The sequence below is a fragment of the Eschrichtius robustus genome, chromosome 3 (genome assembly GCF_028021215.1).
Source record: "Eschrichtius robustus isolate mEscRob2 chromosome 3, mEscRob2.pri, whole genome shotgun sequence".
Lineage (NCBI taxonomy): Eukaryota > Metazoa > Chordata > Mammalia > Artiodactyla > Eschrichtiidae > Eschrichtius > Eschrichtius robustus.
Window position 1 is genome coordinate 111,389,625 of NC_090826.1, and position 14,769 is coordinate 111,404,393.

At 39.7% G+C, this 14,769-nt stretch overlaps 1 pseudogene; it reads right to left on the bottom strand.

Annotated features, from left to right (window-relative positions):
- Window positions 1-7,447: 7,447 nt before the first annotated feature.
- LOC137761305 (small proline-rich protein 2E-like) lies at window positions 7,448-7,663 on the bottom strand (annotated as a pseudogene).
- Between the last annotated feature and the right edge of the window lie 7,106 nt (window positions 7,664-14,769).

Sequence of the window (14,769 nt, forward strand, 5' to 3'; positions counted from 1 at the left end):
GCTTAAAGAACACCTCCCTATTCACAGCTTACTGGACCACTAAGCTAAGCACTTAGAAAACAAGCTGCATAGCAACAGTCATTTTGTAAATCTAGATAAACATTGGAAACCCCAGTGGACCTCAAAGGTGGGGTCAAATCATTCAAGAAAGTAACTTCAGAGGCGAAAAAGTATCATAAGACCCTGAGGTTGTTGAGTTTCACAGTAAGAAGAGCATGTTGTTCACATGGAGAGCAGGCAGCGCTTTGCCTGATAAGGACACTTTAAACTTCCCATTATTTGTACTACCCATGTTTTCAGAACTACTATAATTTTATGCACAATATCCCAATATTTCCCAAAGGATTTAATGTGTCATATCAGATTATAAATACAGTTAAGTTGGAAAAGAAAAGGAACACAGAATATGAAAGTGTAATATAGTTTAAGATTATCTTTCTGTGCTGTACTAGGTATGTCTGAGCCTCTTTCCTGCCAGAGCAAACATGGTGGTGGAGGTGATGGTGGTGACGGTGATGATGACAGAGGCAATGATGATCGGCCACCTCTCAAATGCCAATTATGTGCCCGGCATTGTGGCAACTGAATTACACACATTCATGTAAATTTTATGCCTAAGCATGTAGGCACTGTAAATATGGTTTTCCCCACATTTTAGTAGAGGGATTGAACTTCTGAGGAGTTAAAAAGTTTGTTCCCCAAATCAATCAAGCAATAATTAAGAAAATAACCTGGATTTGAAATTATATACAAACAATCATCGATATAACTCTAAATTCAGATAACACTGACTGTGAGAGCCTGAAAATTGAGATCAAAGAAGGATAGAAATCAACCAAAATTATGATATAATATTGCTAAAAGCAGGTTTCAAAAGAATGAAAATACTTTTACCATCACAAAAAGAAATGTATTTTATTCAGGAAATGGAGGATAAGTAACAATTGCTCATCCGGTAGAAACCGCTGCCCAGGTGACAGACAGACACAGAAGACAGCGAGAGAATCCTCAGAGGGCCCCCAGGAGGAGAGCTGCTGCTTTTCCTCCTGAGGCTCTGTGGTACTTTCTCAGGTACCTCCAGAGGGAAGTGGCATAGCAGACTCAGATAGGAAACCTCTGACCGTCAGGATTCACCACACGCATACTGCAGGCTGAAGGGTGGAAAGCTTCTTCTGTATCCATGATAGGCTTTGAAGACAAGATGAAGGCGGAGCTGTGGAGCTAGGTGAGCCGATTGCCCTTATCCTTTCCAGATGCAGATAAAAGCTGAAGCTGTTACTTTTCCTTGGGTGGGCACTTCTGCTGGCATTGCTGGATAGGTGTCCCAGGAGGGCATTTCTGCTGGCACGGCTTAGGTGGACAAGGGTCTGAATCCTTCTTAGGTGAGCAAGGATCAGGGCACTTAGTTACACACACTGGAGGTGTCTTGCACTTCTGCTTGCACTGCTGCTCTTGAGAAGACATCTTTCTGCAGTCTTAATATCTGAAAGAAAGTATATGACCGTGTTCACAATAAGGAATCCCTACATAGAGAAGAGCAAAAGCTTGTGTAACACAAACGGACAGTATCTCTCCAATCTCTAAGCATGTGTTTTAATCTCTTTAATACCTTTTAATGAATTTCTGACATCTCTCTCGTTCTTTAGCAAATCTCTTCATCAGCCCAGAGAAAACTTTCTTTTCTCATACAACTTTTCCAAAGAAAATATCTTTGTTTTGAAGAAACAAGCGATGTTTTCAGTTTTATTTCTCTTTCTTTTTTTTTTTTTTATGAAAACAACGTATTTTTAAAAGGCTATCAAAAGTTCTAAAATTCTGGGCAAGCTCAGAAGCAATTCCTGTCACCATTTTCTCTCATGAGGACCCGACAGGATGACTTTGTACAGAGCAAAGGGCAATCAGGATGAATGTAGGAGCCTCACACCTTCTAAAATAAATGTCTCTGAAATCACAGTGGAGGTCCAAGGAAAAGGTATAAAAAAAGGTAAACCCTTTGCTCTTTATCCCTTCATGTCAAAATTTCCTATTAATTTCTTTTTCAATAGAGGAATTCAAACTAGCTATCAGAAATCTAGTAAATACAATATAACATTGTGCCCATATTCCAAGTTCCCATCCACTAAGTAGCATTATACCCATGATCATAACTTTGGACCCATTAAATTTGCTGTCTCCAGCATAAACTCAACATTCGGGGGCCCGAGAACTAATTTGAACTGAAGAATCAGACTCACCAGGTTCTCCAAAGTCAATCGGAACTCGAGTAGCAGGAGGATAGCTGTCGTGCAGCAGAGGACCTTTTTATTGGGGCTTGCTGCCCCACCCAAGGGGAAGCGGAGCTGTCCAAACTAGCCTCGTGCAGTCATTTCCCAACCCAAATGCAAATCTATCCATAACTGGCTTGACAGGGACTCTGAAAACAGGAAATGTCCTGCGCCAGGATCTCCTCACTAGATGATGTTCTCCTGACTCACAGAGTCCCTGCCTTAGCTCTCCGTTTCAGTGGTTTATGGCAGTGGGAGAATTTCAGGGGTTCTCTAACTTGTAGGCAAGTGTTCCCTTTCTTCATTGGGGAAGATGACCCTTTTCTATCTTTCCCCTTCTTTGACTTCTAAAACTGCCTGCCTAGTTGCACTTGATCTGGTGGCCATTTTGTTGTACATACTGGTTTGAAAATGGCCTGGCTACCTGGTGACACCTTTCCCTTTACCTCAAGTCCTTCTTACAATACATTTTGCCTTGATCCACGGCTTGCTAAGTGAAATCTCTTCTCCTCTTCTAAAATGGACTGAGAGATGTTTGCAGATGATCTCAGATGACTTCCCATCATGATACTTAGATACGTTTAGTAAAGTGGTGACCTCTAGGGCCCTCCTTTCACTGCTTTGTTCCTTCAGATTAACAGCATCCAACAGTCAGATTCCTATGAACTTTATAAATCTCTTTCACTTCCGGCCACAAGGAATTCACTAGGAGTGTAGCATCACCTACCATAATTCCAATCAGCTGGCAGATCAGAACCTAGACTTACAATAGAAACCAAGCCTTTTACTCATACCTCCCAAACGTGACATCCCACCTGCTCTTACCTAATTTCCCCCAAAGGACCTCTTTGGATTCTTCAACTTTTGAAGAAAGCTCAGACGAGTGTTTAAATTTTCTGGCTTCCTGTCTCTTTGAAATCATTGGAAAACCCTATCTAATAGGCAATGCCATTCAAATAACGAGTTTTAAATCTATTAATTATTTATGAATTATTTAAGCACATTGATTCACATCAAATCTAGGGGTAAATTCAAGAGACAGTTGAAATCACTTTATTAATAATTCGGTCGTTGATGTTAATTGCCATTCATACACTACTTCTTAATCGTTCATAATAATTTTACTATAATTTTAACCTATCTGTAGATTCTTCCATATTGATCACAGTGGAATATACGTGAAATTAACCTATTTCCTGCTCTACTTTCTTTATACAGTTTGTCCATGTGCTGGAAGGAATTTTTGATATTTTTTATGGGTCAACTTGACTGGAACAGGTTGCTGAAATATTTGGTCTATCTTTTTTCGGGCTTTTTCTCTAAGGATGCTTTTGGATGAGAGTGATATTTAAATCAGTGCCCTGAGGAAAGGAGTTTGCCCTCTGTAAGTGGGTAGGCCTCATAGAGTCTGTTGAATAAAACAAAAGCCTGACCCCTCCCCCATCCAGGTAAGAGACAATTCCCCTGCCTGATGGCCTTCCAGCTAGGGTTGGCCCTGCATATTTTGGACTTTCCAGCCTTCCTAATCTCTCTCTCTATATCTGTCTCTTTCTCTGTCTCTTCTCTCTCTCTCTCTCTTGCTGTGTGTGTGTCTCTCTCTCTCTATTCATATATATATATGCATATGTACATACATATATGTAAATTGAATATTTCTTCTGCCATTTCATGCACTTGACTCCCTATGGCCAATTAAATTAGAAATTCAAAAAGTTAGTTTAAAGTGAATTTAAAGTAAAAATTATCAATATTACATGATACTTGTGATGTGTAATTATAACAAATATAATGAGCCTTTAGGGAATAACTGAAGTTCCAAAAACAATTCCCTAGTATGTTCTCCAACGCTGGCAAAAGATTTCATTTCTGCCTTTTCAGTCCTGAACCTGAACTATCCTCTATCCCCTTGGGCACTGAAACTTTTCTTTATGGGTCATGGCTGGTGAGCAGCCCTGTCTCATTTAGGAAAAGTTTTCAACACTGGCTTTATGTTACTGTAGAACGTGGTAACACATTTTTAATAGAATCAGGATGTCCCATATCACCTGACCCCAACACTCCCCTAGACTGCTGTCATATGCTTAAAATTCCTTTATCAGGAAAATAAATACTTTTTATTCCAACAATAAATATCAGATTTAAATTGTGTGAAACCAGAAAGAAATGAAAGATACCATTTAAGACTCAAACCATCACGTATAAGTGACTGAGAGTAGGTTTGGGGAGGGGAGAGAGGATCAGAGCACTAAAGGTCTGAAATCTAGGTGAATTACAAACTTAGCACTGATCTCTTTTCTTTCTTCTACTCTTTCCAGATGTGCTTTAGGTCTTTAAAAGACAGTAATTTTAAAAATGTATTTTCATGCTCATTTTCTGTCTTCTCCTTCAACCCTCCAGTCCCCTCAACCTGCCATATTACCCTTTGCTGCCCAACATGTACTCCTAACTGTCCAATTTTGTACATTTTCATGTCAATGCATTTAGTGATTAGTACTTTCATATTTTTAAAAATTCAACATTGTGAAAATCACTATACTACCCAAAGCAATCTACAGATCCAATGCAACACTGATCTAAGTACCAATGGCACTTTTCACAGAACTAGAACCAAAAATTTCACAGTTTCTATGGAAACAAAAAAGACCCCAAATAGCAAAAGCAAACTTGAGAAAGAAAAATGGAACTGAAGGAATCAGGCTCCTGGACTTCAGACTATACTACAAAGCTACGGTAATCAAGACAGTATGGTACTGGAACAAAAAGAGAAATATAGATCAATGGAACAGGACAGAAAGCCCAGAGATAAACCCACATACATATGGTCACCTTATTTTTGATAAAGGAGGCAAGAATATACAATGGAGAAAAGACAGCCTCTTCAATAAGTGCTGCTGGGAAAACTGGACAGCTACATGTAAAAGAGTGAAATTACAACACTCCCTAACACCATAAACAAAAATAAACTCAAAATGGATTAAAGACCTCCATGTAAGGCCAGACACTATCAAACTCTTAGAGGAAAACAATGGCAGTACACTCTATGAAAAGAATCACAGCAAGATCCTTTTTGACCCACCTCCTGGGGAAACAGAAATAAAAACAAAAATAAACAAATGGGACCAAATGAAACTTAAAAGCTTTTGCACAACAAACAAACCATAAACAAGACGAAAAGACAACCCTCAGAATGGGAGGAAATATTTGTAAACGAAGCAACTGACAGCAGATTAGTCTCCAAAATTTACAAGCAGCACATGCAGCTCATTAGCAAAAAAACAAACAAACCAATCCAAAAATGGGCCAAAGACTTAAATAGACATTTCTCAAAAAAAAGATATACAGATTGAAATCAAACACATAAAAGCCTGCTCAACATCACTAATCATTAGAGAAATGCAAATCAAAACTATAATGAGGTATCACTTCACACTGGTCAGTATGGCCATCATCAAAAATCTACAAATAACAAATGCTGAGGAGGGTGTGGAGAAAAGGGAACTCTGTGGCACTCTTGGTGGGAGTGTAAATTGATACAGCCACTATGGAGAACAGTGTACAGGTTCCTTAAATACTAAAAATAGAGCTACCATATGGGCCAGCAATCCCACTACTCGGCATATACCCTGACAAAACCAGAATTCAAAAATAGTCATGTACCACAATCTTCATCACAGCTCTATTTACAATAGCCAGGACATGGAAGCAACCTAAGTGTCTATCGACAGATGAATGGATAAAGAAAATGTGGTGCATATATACAATGGGATATGACTCAGTCATAAAAGGAAAAGATATTGAGTTTTTTGTAATTAGGTGGATGGACCTGAGGCCTGTCATACAGAGTGAAGGAAGTCAGAAAGAGAAAAACAAATATCGTATGATAATATATATATGGAATGTAAAAAAAGAAAAAAAAATTGTGAAGAACCTAGGGGAAGGACAGGATTAAAGACACAGGCTTAGTGAATGGACTTGAGGACAAGGGAAGGGAGAAGGGTAAGCTGGGACGAAGTGAGAGAGTGTCATGGACATATATACTCTACCAAATGTAAAATCAATAGCTAGTGGGAAGCATCCACATAGCAAAAGGAGATCAGCTCGGTGCTTTGTGACCACATAGAGGTATGGGATAGGAAGGGAGATGCAAAAGGGAGCAGATATAGGGATATATGTATATGTATGGCTGATTCACTTTGTTGTAAAGCAGAAGTTAGCACACCATAGTAGAACAATTATATTCCAATAAAGATGTTTTTTAAAAATACAGTTAAATTGGAAAAGAAAATGAACACAGAATATGAAAGGGTAATAGAGTTTAAGAATCTCCCTGTTTTCTGTACTAGGTATGTCTGAGCCACTTTCCTGCTGGAGCAAACATGGCGGTGGTGGTGATGGTGGTGATGGTGGTGATGGTGATGATGAAGCAGACAGTGATGATGGGCCAACTCACAAAATGCTAATTATGTGTCCATCATTGTGCTAACTGAATTATACAGATTCATTTAGTTTCTAAGCATAAGAAAGTGGGCACTCTAAATGTGATTTTCCCTACATTTTAATAAGGGATTCAAATCCTGAGGAGTTAAATAATTTCTTCCTCATATCAATCAAGCAATAATTTTTAAAAAAATAACCTGGATTTGAAATTATTCAGAAATAATCATCGATAGGACTCAAAACTCAGATAAAACGTCTTGTGAGAGCCTGAAATGTGGGGTCAAAGAAGGATAGAAATCAACCAAAATTATGATATGGTATAGCAAAAAGCTGGTTGTAAAAGAAAGAAAATATTTTTACCATCAAACAAAAGAATTGTATTTTATTCAAGACGTGGAGGATAAGGAACAAATGCTCAGCTGGTAGGAACCCCTGTCCAGGTGACAGACAGACACAGAAGACATCAACAGATTCCTCAGAGGGCGCCCAGGAGGAGAGCTGCTGCTCTTCCTTCTGAGGCTCTGTGATGCTTTCTCGGGTACGTCTCAGAGGGAAGCGGTATAACGCAGCCTCAGATAGGAAGCCTCTGACGGACAGGAATCACCGCACGCATACTGCAGGCTGAAGGGTGGAGAAGCTTCTTCTGTATCCATGATAGGCTTTAAAGAGAAGATGAAGGTAGAGCTGTGGAACTCGGTGAGCCAATTGTCCTTATCCTTTCCTGATCCATAAAAACGCTGAAGATGTTACTTGTTCTTGGGTGGGCACTTCTGCTGGCATTGGTGGGGAGGTGGCACAGGAGGGCATTACTACTGGCACTGCTGAGGTGGGCATGGCTCAGGGCACTTTATACGTGGGCAAGGTTCTGGACACTTGGGAGGTGAGCAAGGATCAGGGCACTTCAGTGGGCACACTGGAGGTGGCTGGCAAGGCTGCTTGCACTGCTGCTGTTCAGAAGACATCTTTCTGGAGTCTTAATATCTGAAAGAAAGTATATGACCGTGTTCACAAGAAGGAATTCTTACAGAGAGGAGCGGAAAAGCTTGTGTAATAACAACAGATACTATCTCGGCAATCTCTAAGCATGGGCTTTAATATCTTTAATACCTTTTAAAGAATTTCTGACTTCTCTCTCGCGCTTTAGCAAATCGATACATCACCCCAGAGAAATTTTTTTCTTTACTCACACAACTTTTCCAAAGAAAATATCTTTATTTGAAAGAAACAAGCAGGTGTTTTTACTTTTATTTCTTTTTTTTTTAATGAAAACAACATCTTCAAAAAAGGCCAACACAAGTTCTAAACTCCTGGGCAAGCTCACAAGCAATTGCTATCATCATCTTCTCTCATGAGGTACCAACAGAATGACATATACAGAGCAAAGGACAATCAGGAAGAATGTAAGGACCTCACACCTTCTAAGATAAATGCCTCTAACATCACAGCAGAGGGACACCACAAAGGCATAGGAAAGGGAAAATACTTTATTCTTTATCTTTCATGTCAAAATTTCCTATTAATTTCTTCTTCAATACAAGAATTCAAACAAGGTATCAGAAATCTAATCAATACAATATAACTTTGTGCCCAAATTGCAAGTTCCCATCCAATAAGTAGCATTAAACCCATGATGGTAACTTTGGACCCATCAAATTTGCTGTCTCCAGGATAAATGCTACATTCAGAAGCTGAAGAACAAATTTGAACTAAAGAATCCTACTCACCACGTTCTCCAAATTCAATTGGGACTACAGTAGCAGGAGGATGGCTGTGATGCAACAGAGGACCTATTCACTGGGGCTTGCTGTCCCACCTAGGAGGAAGGGGCGCTGCCAAAACTGGCCTGGTCCAATCATTTCCCAACCAAAATGCAAATCCATCTATAACTGGCTTGGCAAGGACTCTGAAAACAAGAAATGTCCTGCTCCAGGATCTCCTCAATGGATTACATTCTCATGACTCAAAGAGGCCCTGCCTTAGCTCTCCGTTTCCGTGGTTTATGGCTGTGGGGGCATTTGGGAGGTTCTCTAACTTGTAATCAAAATTCCCCTTTCTTGATTGGGGAAGGCGACCCTTTTCTATCTTTCACCTTCCTTGACTTCTAAAACTGCCTTCCTAGTTGCACTTGATTTGGTGACCATTTTGATGCCCATACTGGTTTCAAAAGGGTCTGGCTACGTAGTGACACCTTTCTCTTTACCTCAAGTTTTTCTTACAATGCATTTCCCATTTATTCATGGCTTGCCAAGCAAAGTCTCTTTTCTTCTTCTAAAATGGACTGAGGGAAGTGAGTAGATCATCTCAGATGACTTCCCATCATGACACTTAGACACGTTCAGTAAAGTGGTGACCTCTAGGGTCCTCCTTTCACTGCTTTGCTCCCTCAAATAACGAACATCCAGCAGTCAGATTCCTGTGACCTTTATAAAACTGTTTTACTTCAGGCCAAAAGGAATTCACTAAGAGCATAGCATGAGCTACCATAACTAAGAGGAGCTGGCAGCCCAGACTCTAGATTTTCAACAGAAATCAAGCATTTTGCTCATACCGCCCAAAAGTGTTATACCACCTGCTCCTACCTAATTTCTCCCAACTAACCTCTTTGGATTTCTTCACCTTTAAGAAAGCCCAGAGGATTGTTCAAATTTTCTGGCTTCCTGTCCCTTTGAAATTATTGGGAATCTCAATATGCAATGCCATTCAAATAACTAATTTTATATGTATTTAATATTTATGAATTATTTAAACACATGTTGTTTCACAGCAAATCTAGGGATAAATTTAACAGGAAGTTGAAATCACTTTATTAAAAATGCAGTCACTGAAGTTCATTGCCATTCATATACAGTTTTTCAATCATTAATAACAATTTTATTATAATTTTAACTTAGTTTTTACATTTTCCATTTTGGTCACAGTGGAACGTATGTCAAGTAAACCTATTTCCTGCTCTATTTTCTTCATACAATTTGTTACTGTGCTGGAAGGAAGTTTTGATGGTTAATTTATGGGTCAGCTTCAGTGGCACAGGGTCCATGGTTATCTGGTCAAACATTATTCTGGGTGCTCCTGTACAGATTCTTTTGGATGAGAGTATTTTTTAAATCAGTGACCTGAGTAAAGGCGGTTGCCCTCTATAAGGTGGGAAGTCCTCATCCAATCCACTGATGGCCTGAATAGAACAAGGCTGACCTTCACCCAGGTAAAAGATAATTCCCCCGTCAGATCGACTTCCAGCAGCGTTTCAGCTCTGCAGATTTTGAGTTTGCCAAACTTTGTAATATCTCTCTCTCTCTCTCTCTCTCTCTCCCTCTGTCCCTCTCGTTCTGTAACATATTTCTGTATGTATATATGTACACATATGCTGTAATATATAATTTAAATATTTCATCTGCCATATCATGTACGTGGTTAACTATGGTCAACTAAATTAAAAATTTTCAAAGTTATTATAAAGTGAAGTTAAATTAAAAATTATTAATGTTATGTAATACATGTGGTGTGGAATGATGACAAATATAATGAGGTTTCAGCGAATAACTGAAGTTCGGGAAACAGTGGCCTAGCATGTTCTCCAAAGTTTTCCTTTCTGCCTTTTCAGAGATTTAGCTGTCAACAGTTCTTCTACAGTTCCTCTCTTCTATCCTGGGCCTGAACACTACTCTTTTCTATGCTGTCCCCTTGGGCACTGAAGCTTCTCGTGATGGGCCATGGCTGGTGAAGAGCCATGTCTCGCTTAGGAATAAAGTTGTAACTCTCACTTAATGTTACTGTAGAATGTGGGAACACATGTTTAATGGAGTCAGGATATCCTACCTCACCTGAGGAGAACACTTCCCTAGACTGCCCTCGTGGGCTTAAAATTCCTGTATCAGGAAATAAAACTGTTGTATTCCATAAGTAAATATCAGATTTCAATTGTGTGAAACCAAAAATAGATATAAGATATCATTGAAAACCCACAGCATCACATATAAGTGATTGAGAGTGGGGTTGGGAGGGGAGAGAAGATCAGAGCACTAAGGTCTGAAATCTAGATGAAATATGGACTTAGGGCTCATCTGATATACTTGCTTTCTTCTGCTCTTTCCAAACATGCTTTATGGCTTTGAAGACAGTAATAGAAAAAAATGTTTCACTATTTATTCTCTGTCTTCTTCTTCAACACCCCAGAACCCTCCACCGGCCATATTACCTTTGCTGCCCAATATATACACCTTAACTGTTCAATTTAGTACTTTGAAATGTTGCCCATGCATTTAGTAATAGTCCTTTAATATCTTTCATAATTCTTCCTGCAGTCAGGAGGAAGAAGTGGCCTAGTAACTTGTCTTGGTCAAATAATCAGGAAGATTTTCAGGAATGTGGTTTTATAATGGGAAAGGAGGAAGAAGAGAACAATGAGGAGGAGAGGAAGAGAAAGAGGAGACACCTGAAACCTGTGAAAGAGTCACCAGCTGGGCATGCGCCAGAAGTCCAGGACATAAACTTTCCCTCCATCTCAGCCACATCTTCAGTGACTACTACATCTTTTTTAAATATTATGATAAATTGTTATAAAAATATTACCTCATATAATATAATGGGGAAAACATAAAGCTGTTCAAAAATAAGCATGTTTATTAAACAGCCAAAAATAATCACTGCTTATATTTTGCTGTTTTTAGTGTTAGGAGTTTTCAATTTTCATAAACCCACACACATGCATACATGTCTCTCAGGTTACTGATTTGAGATCTTTTATCTTCTGTAAAACACATGCCTCCAGCCGTAAGTTGCTCTCTATGCACTGCGTTACATTGATCCTTAAAGTTCTTCTATGTTTTCTTTTCATTTTCATTCATCACAAAGTATTTTATATGTATTTGTTATTTCTTCTTTGAGCCAATGTTTATTTAGGATTATGTTGCCAAAGTCAGGGATGTCACAGAAACAGAGAGTAGAATGGTGGTCAGCAGGGCCTGGGGGATGTGGGAACAATGGAGATGTTGGGCAAAGGGTACAAGTCTGTAGTCCTACGATGAATAAGCTCTGCGAGTCTGAGGTACAGCATGGTGAGTCTTGATATTAACACTGTGTTGTGTACTTGAAACTTGCTGAGAAAGTACACCATAAGCATTCTCACCAAACACAAACGCACACAAACACACACACACAAACACACACACACAGGCAAACACTCAGCCATACACACAGTTAAATGGCTACTGTTGAAGTAATTAATGTATTATGTAACCTATGGTGTAAATCACTGCACAAAGTACACATATGTCAAATCGTCACATTATACACCGTAATGTGTACAATTTAATCAATTATACCTCAATAAAACTGGAGGGGAAAGATGAAAGAATAACCATCATACAAAAGAGTAACAACGTTTGAGAAGCTCTGTGTTCCTTCTCCTCCTTGCCTCTCTTAGGCTCTGATACTATTCTCTGAGAGAGCTTCCCTTATCCATTATTCTCTGGGGCCCTGTATCCACCTCATAGTGGATATTCACTTTTAATCACCTCTACTGACCACATCTGAAGTAGGTGGGGTGGAAAGTGGGGAAAGGAGGGCTGGAAAGTCGTTATACAATTCTTGAAAAATCAGTCTTTCTCGTTTTGGCATATAGTTTATTTAGTTGTCAATTCCCTCAAACACTTAGTAGGCACCTGACATAATTCGTTCCTCCAATCATGACTATGTGCTAGAGACCTCATTCGGGTCCTTTTCTGGAAGTAATTTTCTGGCCTGATTAAATTGCTGCCTTGATCCCTGAACATAATTCAATTACCATGAGGCTCCCTTGCACACAGGTGGAAAGACTACAACTTCTGTATCTATATCTTTTCTCTATTGTTACGGTCAACTGAAATTGGGCTTCAAGTTCAAAACCACTTCTAGGGCTCCCCCGGCAGCGCAGTGGTTGAGAATCTGCCTGCTAATGCAGGGGACACGGGTTTGAGCCCCGGTTTGGGATGATCCCACATGCCGCAGAGCACCTAGGCCCGTGAACCACTACTACTGAGCCTGCGCGACTGGAGCCTGTGCTCTGCAACAAGAGAGTCCACGAGAGGGAAAGGCCCGCGCACCGCAATGAAGAGTGGCCCCTGCTTGCCGCAACTAGAGAAAGCCCTCGCACAGAAACGGAGACCCAACAGAGCCAAAAATTAATTAATTAATTAATTAATTATTTTTTTACAAAACACTTCTAATCTCACCTCTTACTCTTTAGGGCTTACAAGTGTTGCGTTTCCTAATTCAACAAGGTTTTGAATATCTGGGCTTTATTTTTTCCTTTTCATTTTTTTAAATTTCCGACCTGCCAACTAGCAAGTTTTTCCTGAACATATGTCTATTGACATACCCTGGTCAAGTCAACAAGTGACCAACATTTAGTCTGCCTCTCAGGATACCATGGACAACCATTACTGCAAACATTTTGCCATTGAATAAAATGTATCACCACATTTATGGCTTCCAATATCAGATTCCTTGCCAAATACCTCCAGACTCTTAAGCCAATGCCCTAATTTTAAGATTTCTACAGGAGCATCACACCTCACAGAACTAAATTCTCTGTCAGGTCAAATAACACTAACTAAAGTAGAGACAACTCCCAAATATCAGTGTTGATTTCTCACTCATGTAATACTCTGATGAGCTTTGGGCAGTAATCTGTGGATCTTTTTCTTCTGCAGTTCTGGCATCTTGGACTCCTTTACTTCTAGGACCACAAGAAGAGATATGCTTAAAGAACACCTCCCTATTCACAGCTTACTGGACCACTAAGCTAAGCACTTAGAAAACAAGCTGCATAGCAACAGTCATTTTGTAAATCTAGATAAACATTGGAAACCCCAGTGGACCTCAAAGGTGGGGTCAAATCAATCAAGAAAGTAACTTCAGAGGTGAAAAAGTATCATAAGACCCTGAGGTTGTTGAGTTTCACAGTAAGAAGAGCATGTTGTGCACATGGAGAGCAGGCAGCGCTTTGCCTGGTAAGGACACTTTAAACTTCCCATTATTTGTACTACCCATGTTTTCAGAACTACTATAATTTTATGCACAATATCCCAATATTTCCCAAAGCATTTAATGTGTCATATCAGATTATAAATACAGTTAAGTTGGAAAAGAAAAGGAACACAGAATATGAAAGTGTAATATAGTTTAAGATTCTCTTTCTGTGCTGTACTAGGTATGTCTGAGCCTCTTTCCTGCCGGAGCAAACATGGTGGTGGTGGTGATGGTGGTGACGGTGATGATGACAGAGGCAATGATGATCGGCCACCTCTCAAATGCCAATTATGTGCCCGGCATTGTGGCAACTGAATTACACACATTCATGTAAATTTTATGCCTAAGCAAGTAGGCACTGTAAATGTGGTTTTCCCCACATTTTAGTAGAGGGATTGAACTTCTGAGGAGTTAAAAAGTTTGTTCCCCAGATCAATCAAGCAATAATTAAGAAAATAACCTGGATTTGAAATTATATACAAACAATCATCGATATAACTCTAAATTCAGATAACACTGACTGTGAGAGCCTGAAAATTGAGATCAAAGAAGGATAGAAATCAACCAAAATTATGATATAATATTGCTAAAAGCAGGTTTTAAAAGAATGAAAACACTTTAACCATCACAAAAAGAAATGTATTTTATTCAGGAAATGGAGGATAAGTAACAATTGCTCATCCGGTAGAAACCGCTGCCCAGGTGACAGACAGACACAGAAGACAGCGAGAGAATCCTCAGAGGGCCCCCAGGAGGAGAGCTGCTGCTTTTCCTCCTGAGGCTCTGTGGTACTTTCTCAGGTACCTCCAGAGGGAAGTGGCATAGCAGACTCAGATAGGAAACCTCTGACCGTCAGGATTCACCACACGCATACTGCAGGCTGAAGGGTGGAAAGCTTCTTCTGTATCCATGATAGGCTTTGAAGACAAGATGAAGGCGGAGCTGTGGAGCTAGGTGAGCCGATTGCCCTTATCCTTTCCAGATGCAGATAAAAGCTGAAGCTGTTACTTTTCCTTGGGTGGGCACTTCTGCTGGCATTGCTGGATAGGTGTCCCAGGAG